The 22756-nt window shown below is 38.2% G+C and overlaps 1 pseudogene; it reads right to left on the bottom strand.

Annotated features, from left to right (window-relative positions):
* Nucleotides 1-1192: 1192 nt before the first annotated feature.
* Nucleotides 1193-22756, bottom strand: part of LOC113928073 — a 134917-nt pseudogene continuing 113353 nt past the window's right edge.

Below are 22756 nucleotides of genomic sequence, written 5' to 3'. Positions count from 1 at the left end.
TCTGCACTGTAATCCCATAATAACACTTAGAGGAGAGCAAAGCCCTATTCTAGAAGTCAGGACATCTTAGTTTGCATGATATTCCACGGACAAGATACTTAAACTCATTTCATTCATCTATACAGAGGGAAGATGAGCTTTAACATCCCTTTCAATTCTAAAATAAAATTATTGATTCACTTTCTTTTTTTTCTGTGTTGTCTTCCAAGTTGTATTAGAAACACTTTTCTTTCAATAATGCCTCTTTTCCACCCTCCCCAAATATACACTTAATTCCCAAGAATTAAAACAAGATTTAAGTACACTATTCTCTTTCAAAACACATGGAGAAACCAAGACAATGCAAAAGCTGTTTTACAATTGTGGCAGAATCACTAAACAAATCATTTCCATGCCTAAATAACAGGAGGTTAGGCCAGACATCTCATTCCCACCTCCTCTTTTTCCATCCCCAAAATAGATGATTACTTGCTTATTTTGTCAAGTAGGTGTTAAAAAGTTTCTTGGACATTGGAAAAAACAACAACAAAAACAACAAAACAGTGATCCAGAGCAAAATTTGATTATATCTTTTACATTTAAAATTTTTTTTCTCATTAAGCTTTTGTTTTAATGGGTCTCAAAATTATGTGACAGATTTTTGGTCAAGTTGTTTCCATTAAAAAGTATTGATTTTAGGGGCGCCTGGGTGGCTCAGTCATTAAGCGTCTGCCTTCAGCTCAGGTCATGATCCCAGGGTCCTAGGATCGAGCCCCACATTGGGCTCCTTGCTCCACGGGAAGCCTGCTTCTCCCTCTCCCACTCCCCCTGCTTATATTCCCTCTCTCGCTGTGTCTCTCTCTGTCAAATAAATAAATAAAATCTTTTTTAAAAAGTATTGATTTTAAAAATTAATATCTTAATGGGACACCTGGGTTGTTCAGTCAGTTAAGCACCTGCCTTCGGCTCAGGTCGTGATCCCAGGGTCCTGGGATCGAGTCCCCCATCAGGCTCCTTGCTCAGCAGGGAGACTGCTTCTCCCTCTGCCTGCCATTCCTTGTGTACACACTCTCTCTGACAAATAAATAAATAAAATCTTTAAAAAAATTAATAACTTAAAACTGCCACACACACACACACACACACACAAAACAAATGGTCCACAAACGTTCTCTTTTCCTTCTAAAGGTTTTACAATGTATTGTTATCATTAACCAGTTTTTACTATTAAACTTAAATGGCAAATTGACACAAACAGGTTTGAGACCATTCTTCCACCACTGATTAAGGCTGGGGTGGCAGGTCTCAGAGCCTCTGAGCTTTCTGGGCAGACTTGGTGATCTTGCCAGCTCCAACTGCCTTCTTGTCCACCACTTTGATGACACCCACAGAAACAGTCTGTCTCCTGTCACAAACGGCAAAATGGCCCTGAGGAGGATAGTCAGAGAAGCCCTCAACACACATAGGCTTGCCAGAAACCATATCAATGATGGCAGCATCACCAGATTTCAGGAACGTGGGGCCACCTTCCACCTTTTTTCCAGAACTGTGTTCAATCTTCTCCTTCAGCTCAGCAAACATGCAACAATGTGAGCTGTGTGACAATCCAGTGCAGGTGCATATCCAGCACTGATTTGGCTGGATGGTTCAGGATAATCACCTGAGCTGTGAAGCCAGTGGCTTCTGTTGGCGGGTCATTTTCACTGTCACCAGCCACAGTGCCATGACGAACATCTTTGACAGATATGTTCTTGACATTGAAGCCCACACTGTCCCCAAGAATAGCCTCACTCAAAGCTTCATGGTGCATTTCAGCAGATTTTACTTCAGTTATAACATTGACTGGAGCAAAAGTGACCACCATGCTTGGTTTAAGAACACCAATCTCTGAGATGCCTGGATGGCACAGTCCGTTGAGCATCTGGCTCTTGGTTTCAGCTCAGGTGATCTTAGGGGCGTGAGATCAAGCCCCATGAGGATCCATGCTCAACATGGAGTCTGCTTAGAATTCTCTCCCCCTCTCCCTCTGCCCCTCCTCTCTAAAATAAATCGATAAATCTTAAAAACAAACAAACGGAAAAAAAAAAAAAACAGTCTCCACTCAGCCCACAGGAACAGTACCAATATGACGAATTTTGTAGATGTCCTGGAGGGACAGATGCAAGGGTTTGTCAGTCGGACGAGCTGGTGGCAGAATGCAATCTGGGGTTTCAAGCAGCGTGGTTCCCCAGGAATTACCATTTTTACAGGTGACTTTCCATCTCTTGAACCAAGTCATGTTAGCACTTGGCTCCAGCATGTATACTGTCACCGTTCCAACCAGAAACTGGCACAAATGCTACTGTCTCAGGATTGGAGCCAATTTTCTTAACGTAGGTGTTGACTTCCTTACTGAGTTCTTCATATCTCTTCTGGCTGTAGGGTGGTTCAGTGGAATCCATTTTGTGAACACCGATGATTAGCTGTTTCACACCCAGCGTGTAAGCCAGAAGGGCTTGCTCGCAGGTCTGTGCATTCTTGAAGATAACTGCTTCAAATTCACCAACACCAGCAGTGACAATCAGGACACCACAGTCAGCCTGAGATGTGCCAGTAATCATGTTTTTGATGGAGTCTCTGTGTCCTAGGGCGTCAACGAAGGGGGCGTCAGCAATGGTCACATAATAGTTGCTGGTCTTGAATTTCCACAGGGAGATATCAATGGTGATATCATGTTCACATTCAACTTTAAGTTTATCCAAGACCCAGGCATACTTGAAGGGGCCCTTTCCCATCTCAGCAACCTCCTTCTCAAGTTTTCCAATTGTTCTTTTGTCACTCCCACCACATTTGTAGATCAGATGAGCAGTAGTGGTAGACTTGCCTGAATCTACGCATCCATGACAGCAGTGTTGATATGAATCATCTCCTTTCCCATTTTGGTTTAGGTTTAGTGGTGGCTTTCATGACACCAGTGTTCTGGTGGCAAACCTGTTGTAAAAAAAACAGATTACATCTTTTTAAAAACTTGTAAATCTATTTGGGGAACTTGGTATTCTGAGAAGAAATGAATGAAAAGGAAGACCCTGGATCTAAAACTCAAGTCAGGTTGACCTCAGATAGAATCCAATGTGACAAATGTTAAGTTATTGTTGGGACAAAGAAGGAGCATACCATGAAGAAACTACACACAAACATGGCTCATCGCTTTTGTGCCCCTGGTGTAATTCAGGGTTCAATATTCAGCTCCTTAGAATTCCCATATTCTGCATCCCTAAATATGAGCTATATGCATATTTTTATGTTATACAGACACAGTGAAAAGACAAACTCACTGATTTCATTTTGTTTAGGTAAAATTTTCAACAAGACAAGGAATCATAATTCTCTACTCTTTGGACATGCACACAAATACCCCAAGATGGGTAGACTATTATGCTTTGAACGTGTGGATTCTGCTTTACTCCCTTGTTTCCCAGCACTTACCACTACGCACATAGCACGTGATTAACAAACATGGGCTGCATACATAAAATAAAGTACTTGATATAGAGTTTCTTTAAGGTAGAGCAAGAATTGAACATTAACAAAACAATAAAATATTTCTAATTTACTCAGTATTCAGTGGTGCCAAGCACTTTACCTTTAATCCTTAAAATTCCTCTTTCAGGCATTATCATTCACATTTCACTGACAGGACATTTCTAAGAAGTAAATAGTCTACCATGATATACGTAGACGTGGCCTGGCTCTCAACCCCCACCTGCCTTGCTGCACAGCCCCGTGCTCTCTCCCTTACAACACACTTTCTCTCCTTACAGCTCTAACCGCATGTCATCCAACTTACATATGACTCTGAATACTATTATGAAAAAGCATGGAGAAAAATGTGTTTCTGCTTCACAGCTGGCTAATATCTTCCAACCAGATCTCCAACTAGTAATCACTTTGTCTTGTGGGTAAGTTGTTTTGTTTTGGTTTACCAAAATATTTTTCTGTCCAAGGGAAAAAATGTCTGAGAGGATATACATACATCAGTACAAGGGAATCTAATAAAAGGGACATGAAGTTTTCTAGGTAGCCTGTAAGCTAGCCAGGGAAATAATGGAGGGATCAGGTAGACCAGGAGAAAAGAATGGACACCCATCATGGTCCTCCAATTAAATTAAGTCTTCAAAATTCAAGCTCTTGAGCCAGAGGCCTAATCAGTGGAGGGCAGTGGACAAAGAAATTGCCTGGGTCCTAAAGCAAGATTCTCGTGCAGCCTGGCCTCCTTCCTCGGATTGGTGTGTTGGTGAAGGAGGCCATGTAGTGACCAAACCCTCTGATTCTGGCTTGCTAATGCAGGGCTCCATCTGCCCCACGTTTCAATGACTTGTGTTGGGAGAAGCTGAATAATCAAGTTAAGTCTCCCAGGATCACTAAACAAGAAAGATATGAAAAGAAGCAGCCCTCGTTTGACCAGGGTTCGATTTTCTTAAAGAATGTTCTTACAATCTTCATCATCAGAAGTAGGGCCTGATCCTTATTGGTTATACATTCTCCCAAAAATTAGTTAATTTATCATGTCATGTCAGTTTGACTCATTCACTCCAAGGGTTGCCACTGGGGATTGTCATTGACTCAAATTCGTCATTCATGGCATGGCAATGGGTGATTAACACCAGAACCTAACATTTGCCCTCTTAAAAATAGTACTTGAAGAACATAAACATTCTTGCTACTTGATCTTCTTTCTTCAGCTTCCAAGAGACGATCATAAATGAAATATGACTGATCCTCAACAATTCACTAAGCTTAAGTTTTATATTTATAGCCACTATGCGTACACATGCATAACAAATGTCATATCTGCATTTGTCATAAATACACAATGAAAACATTTTCCAAGCGTTGTGCAAACTGTTCTATAAAAATTTTCACAATAAGCCTAGGACATGGTAATGGAAAAAAACCTGAGGCTCAAAGAGGCAAACGTGCCCAACATTGTATGGCTATCTTCTGAAGTAGGAAAACCTTATTTTTTGAACCACTCTTTTTGTTCTTATTATATACTGATATATATTGTCATTGTGTCTAGTCAAACCTTCAAATGCCAGCTCTTTAAAGCTGGAGAATCTGATGAAAGCAATTAACACTTTCCCCAGAAAAATCCGTACATCCACCATCATCATTCCCATGATTTCAGAGAGTTGGAAGGCCTTCTGTAGCCTGCCTATAGTCTTGAAGACCCATGTACCCTGCCGAGCCATGAGCCCCAGGCTCAGACCTGCTCACATGCTTTCTTACTCTCCTCCCTATCGTCAACAAGCTTCTGCCTTGCACACTTCTGGTTCTCAAGAAATACAGTGACTTCAAAAGAGAAAGACACTTGCTGTGAACTTTGCAGTCCAAGAGGCTATAAATGTGGTTTATCAGAGAGCTTGTTTTTCTTTTTTATTATCATATTCTTGAACACATAAAACCCATGAAAGAGATAACAGTAACTTGTGCTCTGAACCTTGACTTTGGCGACCACTATGGGAACAGACACACTTCTTCATTGGACTGCATTTGTCTTACATCAAAGGCACTGACGGCTCTAGGTTTGGATGTGTCTATGCCAATTGTTTCATGTTGGAGATATTTAGGGAAGCGTTAAAGTGGACATTAGCACTCTTTTTGGGAAGAAAAGATTCTTCTTTCTTGAATACTCTTATCCCATAAAAATAGCTTGGCAGACCAAAAGTTGAGACCATTCAACATATGCTCTTTTGGTAAATACTAAAATTCAGTTGAAAGGTTTTAATCTTGGTATGAAGTTCACATATTATTATTTTACTTTATGTTTCCTTCTAAAAACATTTTAAATTCTGAACATGCCTTTTATTTTGGGATCTGTCATAGAAATAGTTATAAATCCAAAGTCCAAGCCTCTGCTCCATCCTTTGTGCTTAATTCTGAACTTTATCACCCTTTGTCTAGGTTCTTAGAACCGCTTCCTGTCTCAGAACCCCCTGTTCAGCCTGGTAGGTGTTGACTGACACCGGCTTTTTTCCTAATAATTAAATCTAATCATGTCATTTGCTTACTTTAAAACCTTTCTTGCCTCCTATTGCTTATAACATTAGACCACATTTCTTATTTTAGCTCCAAAGGCCCTTTCACCATACTTCTGGCCTTGTATTCCTTTGCTAACACCATCTAAACTCTTGTCCCCTTTGTTTGAACCACGAACACAACTCTAAATTCCAGTTTTACTAAAGTTGCCACCATTTTCTAAGCACAATAAGACCTACCACAATAATAAGGATGCTACCTCTTCTGGAAGGTCCTTTCTTACATTCACCACCTGGAAACACCTACTCACCTTTTAAGACTCAATTCAAGTATCATCTCTTCTAAGAAGGCTTTCATGAACTCTTCATGTAGTTATTTTATCCTTTTAACTTCAGTTCCATTTTATTTTATAACTCTGTTAAAGCTGATACCATTGAAATTTGCAAGTGTGATGCCTATATTTTCAATAAGACTATAAGGTCTTCAAAAACAAAAATAAATTTTATTGTTTTTACATACCCAGCACCAGGCCAATAATTGGTGTAGCTCATTAGCTCAGAAATTGTTTAAATAATCAATGAATTATAAAGTGGAGTGAATTTGAGCACAAAGTTTTGCTCTAATTACTAATCAGTGTGTTAACTAGAAGTAAATAAATTTGAGTAGAAAGTGTCAGACATTTCTAACTAGTATTTTATTGAATTATAATTGACATACAATATTATGTTAGTTTCAGGTATACAACATAGTCATTTAATGTTTTTATACATTATGAAATGATTGTCACAATAGTTCTAGGTACCCTGTCACTATACAAAATTATTCAAATATTATTGACTTTATTCCCTATGCTGTAATTTACATCCCTGCTATTTATTTATTTTATAACTGGAAGTTTATGGCTCTTAATCTCCTTCACCTATTTTATCTGTCCACACCCACATCCCCTTTGGCAAGCACTAGATTGTTTTCTGTATCTATGAGTCCCTTTCTGTTTTGGTTTTTTTTTTTGGTTTTTTTTTTTGGTTTTTAGATTCCACATATAAGTAAATCATAAGATATTTATCTTTCTCTGTCATACTTATTTCACTTAGCATAATACAATTTAATTCCATCCATGTTGTCACAGATGGCAAGATTCCACTCTGTATTTTGACCAATATCCCTTTGTATGTATATGAACTTCCAATATTGTGTTGAATAAAAGCAGAAATAGTGGGCATCCTCACCTTGTTCCTAATCCTAGAGGAAACACTTTCAGCTTTTCAACATTAAGTAAGATGTTAGCTGTGGGTTTGTCATATATGACCTTTATTATTTTGAAGTGTGTTCCCTGTCTTGACTTTTTTGGACTTCAAATCATAAACAGATGTTGAATTTTGTCAAACGCTTTTTCTGCGTCTATCAAGATGATCATAGGAATTTTATCCTTCACTTTGTTAATGGGGTGTATCATGTTGATTGATTTGTGATGTCAAACCATCTTTGAATCCCTAGAATGGATTCCACTTGGTCATGGTATATGATCTTTTTAATGTGTTGTTCAATTTGGTTTGCTAGTATTTTGTTGAAGATTTTTGCATCTCTGTTTATCAGGGATATTGATCTGGAATTTTCCTTTTTTGTAGTGTCTTTGGCTGGTCTTGGTATCAGGGTGTTGCTGACCTCATAAAATAAGTTCAGAAGTGTTCTCTCATCTTCAATTTTTTGGGATAATTTGAGGAGGGTAGATTTTAACTCCTTTTTAAATGTGTGATAGAATTCACCTCTGAAGCCATCTGAAAGTGGACTTCTGTTTGTTGGGACTTTTTGATTACTGATTCAATTTCATCACTAGTAATTGGTTTACTGAGATTTTCTAATTCTTCATGATTTCAGTCTTGGAAGATTACACACTTCTAGGAAATTATCCCTTTTTTCTAAGTTGTCTAATTTGTTGGCATGTAACTATTTATAGTATTATCTGATGATCCTTTATATTGCTATAATATTGGCTGTAATTTCTCTTCTTTGATATTTGACTTTATTTATTTGGGCCATCTCTCTTTTTTTCTTGATGAGTCTGGCTAAAGTTTTGTTAATTTTGTTTGTCTTTTCAAAGAATCAGCTCTTAACTTCATTGACCTTTTATATTGTGTCTATTTTATTTATTTCCACTCTGATCTTTATTATTTCCTAACTTCTAACTTTGGACTTTGTTTGTTCTTCTTTTTCTAGTTCCCTCAGATATAAGATTAAATTATTTACTTGAGATTTTTCTTATTTCTTGAGTCAAGCCTGTATTGCTCTGAACTTCCCTGTTAGGACTGCTTTTGTTGCATCCCAAAGATTTTAGAAGCTTGTGTCTCCATTTTCATTTGTCTGAAAATAATTTTTGATTTTTTCTTTGATTTTTTTTTTTTGTTGACCCATTGTTTAATAATATGTTGCTGTCTCCACATTTTTGTGTATTTTTTTTTCAGTTTCTTCTTGTAACTGATCTTTACTTTCCTACCATTGTGGGTGGAAAACATATTTGAAATTATTTCAATCTTCTTGAGTTTCTTGACACTTATTCTTTAGCCTGACATGTGATCTGTCCTGGAGAACGTTCCATGTGTAGTTGAAAAAATGTATATTCTGCCATCTGGTTGAATGTTCTGTATATATTAAGTCCATCGGGTCTAATAGGTTGTTTAAAGCCAATGTTTCCATATTGATTTTATATTTGGATAATCTATTCATTGATGTAAGTGGGATATTAAAGTTCCCTACTATTATTGTTGTCTAATTCTCCCTTTATTTCTGTTAATATTTGCTTTATATATTTAGGAGGCGGAGCAAGATGGCAGACGAGTAGGAGACCTGGATTTCATATGCTCTCAGGAATTCAGCTGAATGGGGATCAAACCATTCTGAACACCTACGAACTCAATAGGAGATCGAAGAAGAGAGTAGCAACAACTCTCTGAACAGAGAAGCGACCACTTTCTGGAAGGTAGGATGTGCGGAGAAGTGAATCCGAGGCGATATTCGGGAGGATAGACGGCGGGGGAGGGGGCCTCCATCGGCTGCTTCTGGCAAGTGACAGAGCCGCGAGCACAAAATCGAAACTTTTAGAAGTCCGCTCCGCTGAGGGACGTCGCTGCAGTGGCTAAGTGGGGGGTGGAACCCTCGCGGGACAGTGTGGTCTCAGGACCCTCGGGGTCACAGAAAGACCGGGGGTGCCTGAGTGCAGCAGAGCTCCCAGGTATCGGAGCTGGAAAGCCAGCTTCAGGGACAGAGCCGAGGCGCGGGCTCTCAGCTCGGGGTTGCCATAAACTGTGATCCACGGGCCAGTCGGGCCACTGCTCCTCCAGCAGGGACCCAACAAGCAGCAGAGCCAGGGAAACTCCCCTTCCACCCCCGGGAGGAGCAGCGTGGGAGCGCACCACAGGTATCTGCTGGGTTTGGAGACTCCACACGGGGTCGGGTGCCAGAGATAGAAATGCTTGGTCACAGACCGGGTGAGTACAGAGTGCGGGCAGAAACCAGGGAAAAGGGAGTGATTGCTTTTCTCTGGGGGCACACTGAAGAGTGGGGCCCCGAGTTCTCGGCTCCTCCAGGAGGAGATTGGGAGGCCACCATTTTCACTCTCATCCACCAGAGCTGTACCGAGAGCTTGCAGGGAACAAAAGCTCCCGAGAGCAAACCAAAGCAGATTGCTTAGCCCAGACTCACCAGGGTGGGGCAATTCAGCCTCCGGCAGACATTTGGGAACCATGGCAACAGGCCCCTCCCCCAGAAGATCAGCACGAACAGCCAACAAGCCAAGACCAAGTTGACCAATCAAGGAGAACAGCAGAACTCCAGCGCTAGGGGAATACTGCACAAAGAATTCATGGCTTTTTTACCATGATTCATTAGTTTTTCAAAGTTAATTTTTTTAACTTTTTTTTAATTTTTCTTTTTCCCTTTTTTCAACCAACATCTTATCAATCCCTTTAAAAAAAAAAACATTTTTATTTTTCATTTTTAGAGCCATATTCTATCCCTTCATAGTAGTTACCCTTATTTTTGGCATATATATATAAGTTGTTCGCCCTTTAAAAATTTTGAGCTATAGTTTCTTCTAACACATCAAAATATACCCTAAATCTCTAGTGTATGGCTTTGTTCTAGTCTCCTGCCTGACCACATTCTCTACCTTTTTTTTTTAAATCTTGTTTCTTTTTTCAAACAAATTCTTATCAATTCCTTTTATAAAATCTTTTATAATTTTCATCTTTACAGTCATCTTCCACCCTTTCATTGTATCAACCCTTATTTTGTACATATATAAGTCTTTCTTCCTTTACAAATTTAGGAGGCAGTATCTTCTAACAGACCAAAATACACCCAAAGTGTCCTGTGTGGCACTGATCTATGCACTAGCCTGATCATATCTGATCACATTCTGTTTTTTTTTGTTTTGTTCTGTTTTTGTTTGTTTTTATCTTTTTCTTTTTTTTCCCCCCTCTTTCTTTTTTCTTTCCTTCCCTTTCTTTTCCCCTGGTTTCAGGTCTTTCCTGATTTGTTTAGAGTATATTGTCTGGGGACGTTATTAACCTATTAGCATTTTGTTCTCTCATTCATCTATTCTCCTCTGGACAAAATGACAAGACAAAAGAAATCACCTCAGAAAAAAAGAACATAAGATAATACCGTCTGCGAGGGACCTACTCAATACGGACATTAGTATGATGTTGGATCTAGAGTTCTGAATCATGATTTTAAAGATACTAGCTGGGCTTGAAAAAAGCATGGAAGTTATTAGAGACACCCTTACTGGAGAAATAAAAGAACTAAAATCTAACCAAGTCGAAATCAAAAAGGCTATTAAGGTGCAATCAAAAATGGGGGCACTAACTGCTAGGATAAATGAGGCAGAAGAGAGAATCAGTGATATAGAAGACCAAATGATGGAAAATAAAGAGGCTGAGAAAAAGAGAGAGAAACAACTACTGGATCACGAGGGCAGAATTCGAGAGATAAGCGATACCATAAGATGAAACAGCATTAGAATAATTGGGATCCCAGAAGAAGAAGAAAGAGAGAGAGGGGCAGAAGATATATTGGAGAAAATTATAGCAGATAACTTCCCTAATGTGGGGAAGGAAACAGGCATCAAATTCCAGGAGGCACAGAGAACCCCTCTCAAAATCAATAAAAATAGGTCAACACCCTGACATCTAATAGTAAAACTTACGAGTCTCAGAGACAAAGAGAAAATCTTGAAAGCAGCTCGGAAGAAGAGATATGTAACCTATAATGGTGGAAACATTAGATTGGAAACACACCTATCCACAGAGACCTGGCAGGCCAGAAAGGACTGGCATGATATCTTCAGAGAACTAAACGAGAAAAATAGGCAGCCAAGAATACTATATCCAGCTAGGCTGTCATTGAAAACTGAAGGAGAGATAAAAAGGTTCCAGGACAAACAAAAACTAAAGAAATTTGCAAACACGAAACCAGCCCTACAAGAAATATTGAAAGGGCTCCTCTAAGCAAAGAGAGAGCCTAAAAGCAGCATAGGCCAGAAAGGAACACAGACAATATGCACTAACAGTCACCTTACAGCAATACAATAGCACTAAATTCATATCTTTCAATAGTTACCTTGAATGTAAATGGTCTAAATGCCCCAATCAAAAGACACAGGTTATCAGATTGGATTAAAAAACAAGACCAATCAATATGCTGTCTGCAAGAGACTCATTTTAGACCCAAAGACACCCTCAGATTGAAAGTGAGGGGGTGGAAAACCATTTACCATGCTAATGGACACTAAAAGAAAGCTGGGGTGACAATACTTATATCAGACAAATTAGATTTTAAAACAAAGACTGTAATAAGAGATGAGGAAGGACACTATATCATACTTAAAGGGTCTATCCACCAAGAATATCTAACAATTGTAAATATGTATGCCCCTAACATGGGAGCAGCCAATTATATAAGGCAAATAATAACAAAAGCAAAAAAACACACTGACAACAATACAATAATAGTGGGGGACTTTAACACCCCCTGACTGAAATGGACAGATCATCTAAGCAAAAGATCAACAAGGAAATAAAACTCTAAATGACACACTGGACCAAATGGACTTCACAGACATATTCAGAACATTCCATCCCAAAGCAACGGAATACACATTCTTCTCTAGTGCCCATGGAACATTCTCCAGAATAGATCACATCCTATGTCACAAATCAGGTCTCAACTGCTACCCAAAGATTGGGATTATTCCCTGCATATTTTCTGACCACGATGCTTTGAAACTAGAACTCAATCACAAGACGAAAGTCGGAAAGAATTCAAATACATGGAGGCTAAAGAGCATCCTACTAAAGAATAAATGGTTCAACCAGGAAATTAAAGAAGAATTAAAAAAATTCATGGAAACCAATGAAAATGAAAACACAACTGTTCAAAATCTTTGAGATGCAGCAAAGGCGGTCCTAAGAGGTATGTATATAGCAATACAAGCCTTTCTCAAGAAACAAGAAAGGTCTCAAATACACAACCTAACCCTACACCTAAAGGAGCTAGAGAAAAAACAGCAAATAAAGCCTAAACCCAGCAAGAAAAGAGAAATAATAAAGATCAGAGCAGAAATCAATGAACTAGAAAACAAAAGAACAGTAGAAAGACCAACAAAACTAGCAGCTGGTTCTCTGAAAGAATTAACAAGATTGATAAAGCCCTGGCCAGACTTATCCAAAAGAAAAGAGAAATGACCCAAATCAACAAAATCATGAATGAAAGTGGAGAGATCACAACCAACAGCAAAGAAATACAAACAATTATAAGAACATATTATGAGCAAATCTATGCCAGCAAATTAGATAACCTGGAAGAAATGGGTGCATTCCTAGAGATGTATCAACTACCAAAATTGAACCAGGAAGAAATAGAAAACCTGAACAGACCTATAACCCCTAGGGAATTGAAGCAGTCATCAAAAATCTCCCAACACACAAAAGCCCAGGGCGAGATGGCTTCCCAGGGTATTCTACCAAACATTTAAAGAAGAATTAATACCTATTCTCCTGAAACTGTTCCAAAAAATAGAAATGGAAGGAAAACTTCCAAATTCATTTTATGAGGCCAGCATTACCTGATCCCAAAACCAGACAAAGACCCCATCAAAAAGGAGAAGTACAGACCAATATCCTTGATGAACATGGATGCAAAAATTCTCACCAAAATACCAGCCAATAGGATCCAACAGTACATTGAAAGGATTATTCACCATGACCAAGTGGGATTTATCCCTGGGCTGCAAGCCTGGTTCAACATCCACAAATCAATCAACGTGATACAATACATTAACAAAAGAGAGTACAAGAATCATATGATCCTCTCAAGAGATGCAGAAAAAGCATTTGACAAAGTACAGCATCCTTTCTTGATCAAAACTCTTCAGAGTATAGGGATAGAGGGCACATACCTCAATATCATAAAAGTCATCTATGAAAAACCTACAGCAAATATCATTCTCAATGGGGAAAAGCTGAGAACTTTTCCCCTAAGGTCAGGAACACGGCAGGGATGTCCACTATCACCACTGCTATTCAACATAGTATTAGAAGTCCTAGCCACAGCAATCAGACAACAAAAGAAATCAAAGGCATGCAAATCGGCAAGGGGGAAGTCAAACTCTCACTCTTTGCAGATGATATGATACTTTATGTGGAAAACCCAAAAGACTCCACCCCAAAACTGCTAGAACTCATACAGAAATTCAGTAAAGTGGTAAAATCAATGCACAGAAATCAGTGGCATTCCTATACACCAACAACAAGACAGAAGAGAGACAGATTAAAGAGTCAATCCCAATTACAATTGCACCCAAAACCATAAGATACCTAGGAATAAATTTAACCAAAGAGGCAAAGGATCTGTACTCAGAAAACCATAAAATACTCATGAAAGAAATTGAGGAAGACACAAAGAAATGGAAAAATGTTCCATGCTCATGGATTGGAAGAACAAACATTGTGAAGATGTCAATGCTGCCTAGAGCAATCTACAAATTCAATGCAATCCCCATCAAAATACCAACCACTTTTTTCAAAGAAATGGAACAAATAATCCTAAAATTTGTATGGAACCAGATAAGACCCCGAATAGCCAGAAGAATGTTGAAAAAGAAAAGCAAAGCTGGCGGCACCACAATTCTGGACTTCCAGCTCTATTACAAATCTGTCATCATCAAGACAGTATGGTACTGGCACAAAAACAGACACATAGATCAATGGAACAGAATAGAGAGCCCAGAAATGGACCCTCAACTTTATGGTCAACTAATCTTTAACAAAGCAGGAAAGAATGTCCAATGGAAAAAAGACAGTCTCTTCAACAAATGGTGTTGGGAAAATTGGACAGCCACATGCAGAAGAATGAAACTGGACCATTTCCTTACACCACACACAAAAACAGACTCCAAATGGTTGAAAGCCCTAAACGTGAGACAGGAGTCCATCAACATCCTAAAGGAGAACAAAGGCAGCAACCTCTTCAACCTCAGCCGCAGCAACTTCTTCCTAGAAACATTGCCAAAGGCAAGGGAAGCAAGGGCAAAAATGAACTATTGGGATTTCATCACGATAAAAAGCTTTTGCACAGCAAAAGAAACAGTCAACAAAACCAAAAGACAACCGACAGAATGGGAGAAAATATTTGCAAATGACATATCAGATAAAGGGCTAGTATCCAAAATCTATAAAGAACTTATCCAACTCAACACCAAAGAACAAACAATCCAATCAAGAAATGGGCAGAAGACATGAACACACATTTTTTCAAAGAAGGCATCCAAATGGCCAACAGACACATGAAAAAGTGCTCAACATTGCTCGGCATCGGGAAATCCAAATCAAAACCTCAATGAGATACCACCTCACACCTCAGAATGGCATAAATTAACAAGTCAGGAAACGACAGATGTTGACGGGGATGTGGAGAAAGGGGAACCCTCCTACACTGTTGGTGGGAATGCAAGCTGGTGCAACCCCTCTGGAAAACAGTATGGAGGTTCCTCAAACAGTTGAAAATAGAGCTACCATATGATCCAGCAATTGCACTACTGGGTATTTACCACAAAGATACAAATGTAGGGTTCCAAAGGGGTACGTGCACCCCAATGTTTATAGCAGCAATGTCCACAAGAGCCAAACTGTGGAAAGAGCCAAGATGTCCATCGACAGATGAATGGATAAAGACGTAGTATATATACACAATGGAATATTATGCAGCCATCAAAAGGAATGAGATCTTGCCATTTGCAACGACGTGGATGGAACTAGAGGGCGTTATGCTGAGTGAAATAAGTCAATCAGAGAAAGACATGTATCATATAATCTCACTGATATGAGGAATTCTTAATCTCAGGAAACAAACTGAGGGTTGCTGGAGTGGTGGGGGTGTGGGAGGGATGGTGTGGCTGGGTGATAGACATTGGCGAGGTATGTGCTATGGTGAGTGCTTTGAATTGTGCAACTCTGTTGAATCTCAGATCTGTACCTCTGAAACAAATAATGCAATATTTGTTAAGAAAAAAAAAAAGAAGAAGATAGCAGGAGCGGAAGAATGAAGGGGGTAAATCGGAGGGGGAGACGAACCATGAGAGAGGATGGACTCTGAAAAACAAACCAAGGGTCGAGGGGCGGGGGGTGGGGGGATGGGTTAGCCTGGTGATAGGTATTAAAGAGGGCACGTTCTGCGTGGAGTCCTGGGTGTTATGCACAAACAATGAATCATGGAACACTACATCAAAAACTAATGATGTAAAAGAAGAAGATAGCAGGAGGAGAAGAATGAAGGGGGGTAAATCAGAGGGGGAGACAAACCATGAGAGACAATGGACTCTGAGAAATGGACTGGGGGTTCTAGAGGGGAGGGGGGTGGGGGAAAACTATTTGCTTTATATATTTATTTGCTCCTATTGGGTGCATAACTATTTACAAATGTGATATCCTTTTGCTGGATTGACCTCTTTATCACTATGTAATGCTCTTCTTTGTCTTTTGTTTTGGTTTTGTTTTAAAAGACTCTTCCTGTGTATATCAGAAATACCCAACAAAAAAACAGAACCCTGGACTGAGGTAAAATTTCTTGGAATAAACATAAATTTCTTAGGACAGAAACTAAGGGAGTAAAGAAGAGAAGATTCAGATACAAATGGTGAAGGGCACAAGACAGATATCAGAAAATACTGGAAACTTGGCTATATGGAGAAACCATATTTACTAATACTCTGCACCAACAACAGGGATAGAGGGGTACAAAAGAGCCAAATACTAGAAAAATCTGGCTTAATCTACTTCTACCCCTACATAGGAATCTCTTCTTTGAAGTATAGAAATCCCCAACTCACTTCAATATGAACAACAGAAAAGAATTGTAACCACTCCCATATTAAGTAAATATGTAAAATAAATAATATTAAATAAATACATAAATAGCAGAGAAAGAAAAATATATATAATATGAAGACTCACAAGAAAAATACATCCATAAAGCAGAGTTTTCATATTTTATACATTGTTACATATTTTCATATTAGTGTAACCTAATTTTTCAAAGAAAATAAAAGAATTAATTAAATGGCAAAAGCTATTAAAGAACAAAATAATTCACAGTCAAGAAAACTCAGAAATGTGACAGCTAAAAAACAGGAAGATGAGAAATGAGAACAAAAAGACCACATAAAAAAATTAGAAATAAAAGTAATAGGTTTAGAATGAAGACTCAATTGAAAATAATATAAGAGTAAATAGACAACTCAGGAGGCAATGTTCAGAAAATAGAAGATAGAAAAAAGAAAAAAAGAGCTTAAAAAACTTAGTAAAGAGATTAAAAATAATTTGAGAGCTAGACATAGGACAAAGAAGACCTAGCATGAGTATAATTGGAGGTCCTGATGAAGAAAATCAAATCCATGGAGTGGGCAAACACTAAAATCTATAATCCAAGAAAACTTTCTTATTTATAAGAAATTTGGATCCGTATATTGAAATGTACAATGTGTACCTAGGAACTGATGCATGATAGTCATATCTTAATACAGAATACAAAACTAGATATTTTTATCATATTAGGAAAAATTATTTAATTATGATAACCATCATTGATATTAGGTACACTATTTAACTTAAAATTTATCAAAAATTCTAGAAACTAATTTGCCTATATGAACTCAGTGCCGTATAATTTAGTACCTCTTGAATAAGTAATTACCCTGTCATCATCTATCCTAACAAAATAGTCATGTCTGTCATTGTGATAATAATGGCAAATCACAGTGGCCTGAAGATATATATTGGCAGTTATCTGTATCTTTAATTAAAATTGCAGTTCAATAAAGCATTACTTACATTGTAAATAATGATGGAGGAGGGAGGAAAGATAATCAAAGTTTTGTCAATGTTGAGAGCCACTCACTGTGTGCAGTTCATTCAATGTATAAACAAAAAATGAAATTTAAAGAAGAAATTTAAAGATAAATTTGCCCAAGATAAAACAGCCAGATTGTACCAGGTTTCAAATGCAAGTTTAATCTTTAATTTTCCGATCCATGTTTTGTTCTACTATATCATGCATAAAATTAAAGTTATTCATTTTATTTCAGACTAAATATCATAATGTGGGAAATTAGAAAATCATAGTTCTTAATGGAGTATGATATTCATGGCCCTTAAGTATAAATAATAGAGCACTCTAATGCAAAAGACAATTTTAAAAATCATGATAATTAGTCATTCAGTGTAGTAAAGAATACTATAATGTTATGGGTTTATCAAAATCTACATGTTATCTTTCTGGGCTCACAGCTACCTTACAGTTAGGTATGGCCAAGTGCCTGATTTCAAGCCAATGCAATGTAACAGAAATAATCTGTACTACTTCTCAGCTGGGCTATAAAAACCTCCTGTAAGAAAGGGGAACCCTCCTACACTATAGGTGGGAATGCAAGCTGGAACAGCCACTCTGGAAAACAGTATGGAGGTTCCTCAAAAAGTTGAAAATAGGACGCCTGGGTGGCTCAGTTGGTTAAGCGACTGCCTTCGGCTCAGGTCATGATCCTGGAGTTCCAGGATCGAGTCCTGCATGGAGTCCCGCATTGGGCTCCCTGCTCAGCGGGGAGTCTGCTTCTCCCTCTCCTACTCCCCCCTCTTGTGCTCTCTCTCTCTCTCTCTCTCTCAAATAAATAAAATCTTTGAAAATAAATAAATAAAACTAAAAAAAAAGGTTGAAAATAGAGCTACCATACGACCCAGCAATTGCACTACTGGGTATTTACCCCAAAGATACAAATGTAGTGATCCAACGGGGTATGTGCACCCCAATGTTTATAGCAGCAATGTCCACAATAGCCAAACTATGGAAAGAGCAAGATGTCCATCAACAGATGAATGGGTAAAGATGATGTGGTATATACATATATATATATGTGTATATATATATATATATATATATACATATATATATATATATATATACACACAATGGAATATTAGGCAGCCATCAAAAGGAATGAAATCTTGCCATTTGCAATGATGTGGATGGAACTGGAGGGTATTATGCTGAGCAAAATAAGTCAATCAGAGAAAGACATGTATCATATGACCTCACTGATATGAGGAATTCTTAATCTCAGGAAACAAACTGAGGGTTGCTGGAGTGATGGGGAGTGGGAGGGATGGAATGGCTGGGTGATAGACATTGGGGAGGGTATGTGCTATGGTGAGTGCTGTGAATTGTGCAAGACTGTTGAATCACAGACCTGCACCTCTGAAACAAATAATACATTATATGTTAAAAAAAAAAAAGAAGATGGTAGGAAGGGAAAAATGAAGGGGGGGGAATCAGAGGGGGAGACAAATCATGAGAGACTATGGACTCTGAGAAACAAACTGAGGGTTCTAGAGGGGAGGGGGTGGGGGGATGGGTTAGCCTGGTGACGGGTATTAAAGAGGGCACGTATTGAGTGGAGCACTGGGTGTTGTACGCAAACAACGAATCATGGAACACTACATCAAAAACTAATGAAGTAATATATGGTGATTAACATAACAAAAAAAAACTCTTGTGAAGTGTATTCTAAGAAGGAAGAAAATATTCTTGGAGCAGATGAGACCAAACTTTGCTTGCTTTTGATTCTTAGGATGAATACAGATAATGAGAGAGAAAAAAAATGAAAAAAAACAAACCCTCCCATAAACAAGTATCTATTCTTCCTTCCCTACCTGCTGGCTAGATGTCAGTGCCTTGAAAACTATATATTTAAAACAAGAATATTGTTAGTGTGGATTGCTAGATCACTTTATAAAACATAACCTTCAGTCCCTTCTAACTATTGGGTTTTACATGAGCAAGAAACAAACATCTTGTTGGATTAAGTCACTTATATTTCAAAGTTTACATGCTACTATAATTACTGTTATCTTAAAGAGAAATTTCAATAAGAGTAGGCAGTAACCAAAAATATAAAATCTGTGTTACTGGCAGAAGAAAACTAGGAAACTAATATCAGAGGCTGGAATTATGAATTGTCAAGTTAGGCAGTGAGAAAATATTCAGTTATAATGATGCTGATGGTATTTGGAGAGGCAAACACACCTTCTAGCCTGCGGCTCTGGGAAAAAGAGACTGGAAAACGGAATTATATTAGCATGCATTAGATATTAGTAGCTTTATTTGGTAAGCTATTAGAAGACAAAATGACCACAGAAAAGACTTGCAACTAATTCAGCCATCTAATAAATAATTGTCAGTCTTTGCATATTAAAAGATTAAAGCAGGAGCGCCTGGCTGGCTGAGCTGGTAGAGCATGCTCTGGGTCAAGTCCCACACTGGGCAAAAGAGCTTACTTAAAAATAAATAAATAAATATAAATAAAAGATTAAAGTAAAGCATTAAATATTTTAAAAATATAGAGAGAATGAATAGAATGTGTGTGTGTGTGTGTGCGTGTGTGTGTGTGTACGTAGGAATACTCTAAAATATATTTTAGATCTGGCTGTACACATAGAAATGAAAGGGAATAAGGAATCACCCAGAAATGTTAGTCTTTGAAAAGCTGGAAATGCTTATCCCAAACATTAAAGAATAAGATTTTTTTAATTGAATAATTAAAGATCTGAAGATATGACTACATGACAAAGTTTAGATTGAGCCAGACCCTTAACCCAAGGCTGATGGCCATAAAGTAAATGTCATTGACTTGAGGAAAAAAAAATTGTGATGAAAAAGAAAAGAAATAAATCAGATATAAGAATAATGTCTAATAAAAAATTGTAGGTGTGGCAATTGGCACATTGAACTAAGTGTAAGCAAAGAGATGAAAGTCTTAGTAATTTTAAAGGGAATTATATTACCAAAATAACTATGAGTTAAAAGTCTTTGGCTGATTAGGTCTCTATTTATTTGTTTATTAGTTTATTGATGTGGCTTTAAAAAAAAAACCTACCCTGAAATTCTTTGAAGTTTAGGAGGTAATGTTTATTTATACATATTACCTATATGATAAAATCTTGATAAATAATTTTGAACCTCTTGTTGGCCAAATATGTATCACACTATATTTTACATAAATCTAGGTAAATGATGTTTATTTGTGAATTTGTATCTTTAATTCTTTCTTCCTCTGCCCCCCCACCTGCAAGACATAAACATTGCTAGACATAAAGAGAATATTCATGATTGGAGTAATATTACTATTGGATTTGTTTTCTTCTCTTGGTGAGGTTTGGAGTTTAAGCCTAGACATAGGCTCCTTTCCTTCTCTGAATGATCATTCCTTTTTTTTTTAAGATTTTATTTATTTATTTAACAGAGAGAGAGCACAAGCAGGGGGAGCAGGAAAGGGAGAAGCAAGCTCCCCACTGAGCAGGGAGCCCAAAGCAGGGCCGATTCCAGGACCCTGACACCATGACCTGAGCTGAAGGCAGACACTTAACCATCTGATCCACCCAGATACCACTGAATGATCGTTTCTGGTAAACTAACAAAAATAGAAAATATATTTTTATTTATTTTTTAAAAGCCCTTGGCTGGGCGTTAAAACAACTCTTAAGCCACCAAACTCATACAGATGGGAACTACTCAGCAAAAAAAACTCTAGAGCCCTCAACACCCACTACAAATGTGGCCATGTCCCATAATGGACCAGCAAGAACCTCCCAGAGATGGCAGAACCAGAGACCACAGAGGACAAGGAAGTTCCTCTCTGAGAGCAATCGAGTTCTAATCAAAGAATGTCCCTCACTGCCAGGACTTCATAACAGCCGTCCAAAAGGATTTCATCATTACTGTGGACCAGTGATTACTATGTATAATGCAATTTTCTATTTTCTGAATGAGACATTTATTACAGTCATCCTGTTTCTCTTCCACCATGTTTAGCATGTTGGCTAAAGTGGGGGAGACAGAGAACTTGCAACTAAGCCATCTAATAAATAATTGGCAACCTTTGCAGATTAAAAGATTAAAGTAAAGCATGAAACCTTTTTCAAAAGACATATATATGAAGTGGATTAATCTAAAATATATTTTATATTTATTTTATATTTAGCTTATTTTCCAACAGACAGTTGACAATTTTACTTTTTAATGTTCTAAATGATTTCTAATGTTAGGAATTTCTAAGTCTTAAGATTCTGCAATATTTTCACAACATTCTTAGTGAAAGACTTTCATACTACTTTAGGCTACCTTGTTTGTCTCTGCTTACATCCTCTTTACCTACCAGCAATATTTGCCCAAAGATTTCCTGATGCCCTTTCAGGCCCCACAATACAGTATAAGTAAAAGGAAGCCTGTAGCTAAGGAAATAGTCCACTGTCTTAGCTTTTCTTTCCCCAGAAGCAGACCCTGAGACAAAGATTTGAGTCCCCAACGTTTATTTGGAAGATGATCCCAGAAGACACTGTAAGAGAAAGGGGAAGGGGGCAAAGACAGGGAAGGAAGGCAATAAAATGTGCTTTATCAAGCAAGTTGCCCTTGTGTCTACAGCTTTATGGCCTTAGGAAACTAAGAGATCCTCTAGAATGTGCACCTCACCTCCATCCCATCCATGGATGAGGGAAATCCTCTGGGTCTGACTGAGGTCTGCTCCTTAATGGTGGTATTTCCCCAGCACTTGGAGGCTGTTGCATGCCCAGGCAGAGCAAGCTCCACAGGCCAGAGAAAGCCCTCAGGCAAAGGGAAACAGTTGCCAGCAGCTGGAAGTCAAACAAAATTAATACCAAACCAGTGAGGAGTAGGGTGATGGAAATCTCATCTCTACTAAGGAAAAGTTATTCTATTATGAGTTGTTCTGTAAGCTGGTTGTTGAGTCTATTTTGGATATACAGCCTGATGCTAGTTGGCTAATATTTTGGTAGTAAGAAACTACTCTCCATTTTATCTGAATCCTGAAAGGCAAAGATTTCCAGGAATAAGTCCTAGATAGAAGGTTAAGTGATAATATTTTCCAAATGCCACCAGGAATGCTGATGGGAAAGTCTTCTCAGATATTTTAAGCTTGCTGTCTCTAACTACATGTTCTTCTCCTGACAAATTCCATAGTGAATAGAGCAAACATTGAACATTTAGCCTGAGTGAGAAGACTTTGGGATTGTAAGCCACCAAAGTTGGGGAGCTTTTTGTCCCTCCAGCATGACTGTAACTGATATCTTCCATTCACCCCTTCAGCTAAACTCTCCCCCCCCCCTCTGCTGCAGGAAGCCAGCCTATAAAGAATAAACCA

Source organism: Zalophus californianus, chromosome 7 (genome assembly GCF_009762305.2).
Source record: "Zalophus californianus isolate mZalCal1 chromosome 7, mZalCal1.pri.v2, whole genome shotgun sequence".
Taxonomy (NCBI): domain Eukaryota; kingdom Metazoa; phylum Chordata; class Mammalia; order Carnivora; family Otariidae; genus Zalophus; species Zalophus californianus.
The sequence above is the reverse complement of the archived record's forward strand: the minus strand, read 5'-3'. Positions and strand labels throughout refer to the sequence as shown.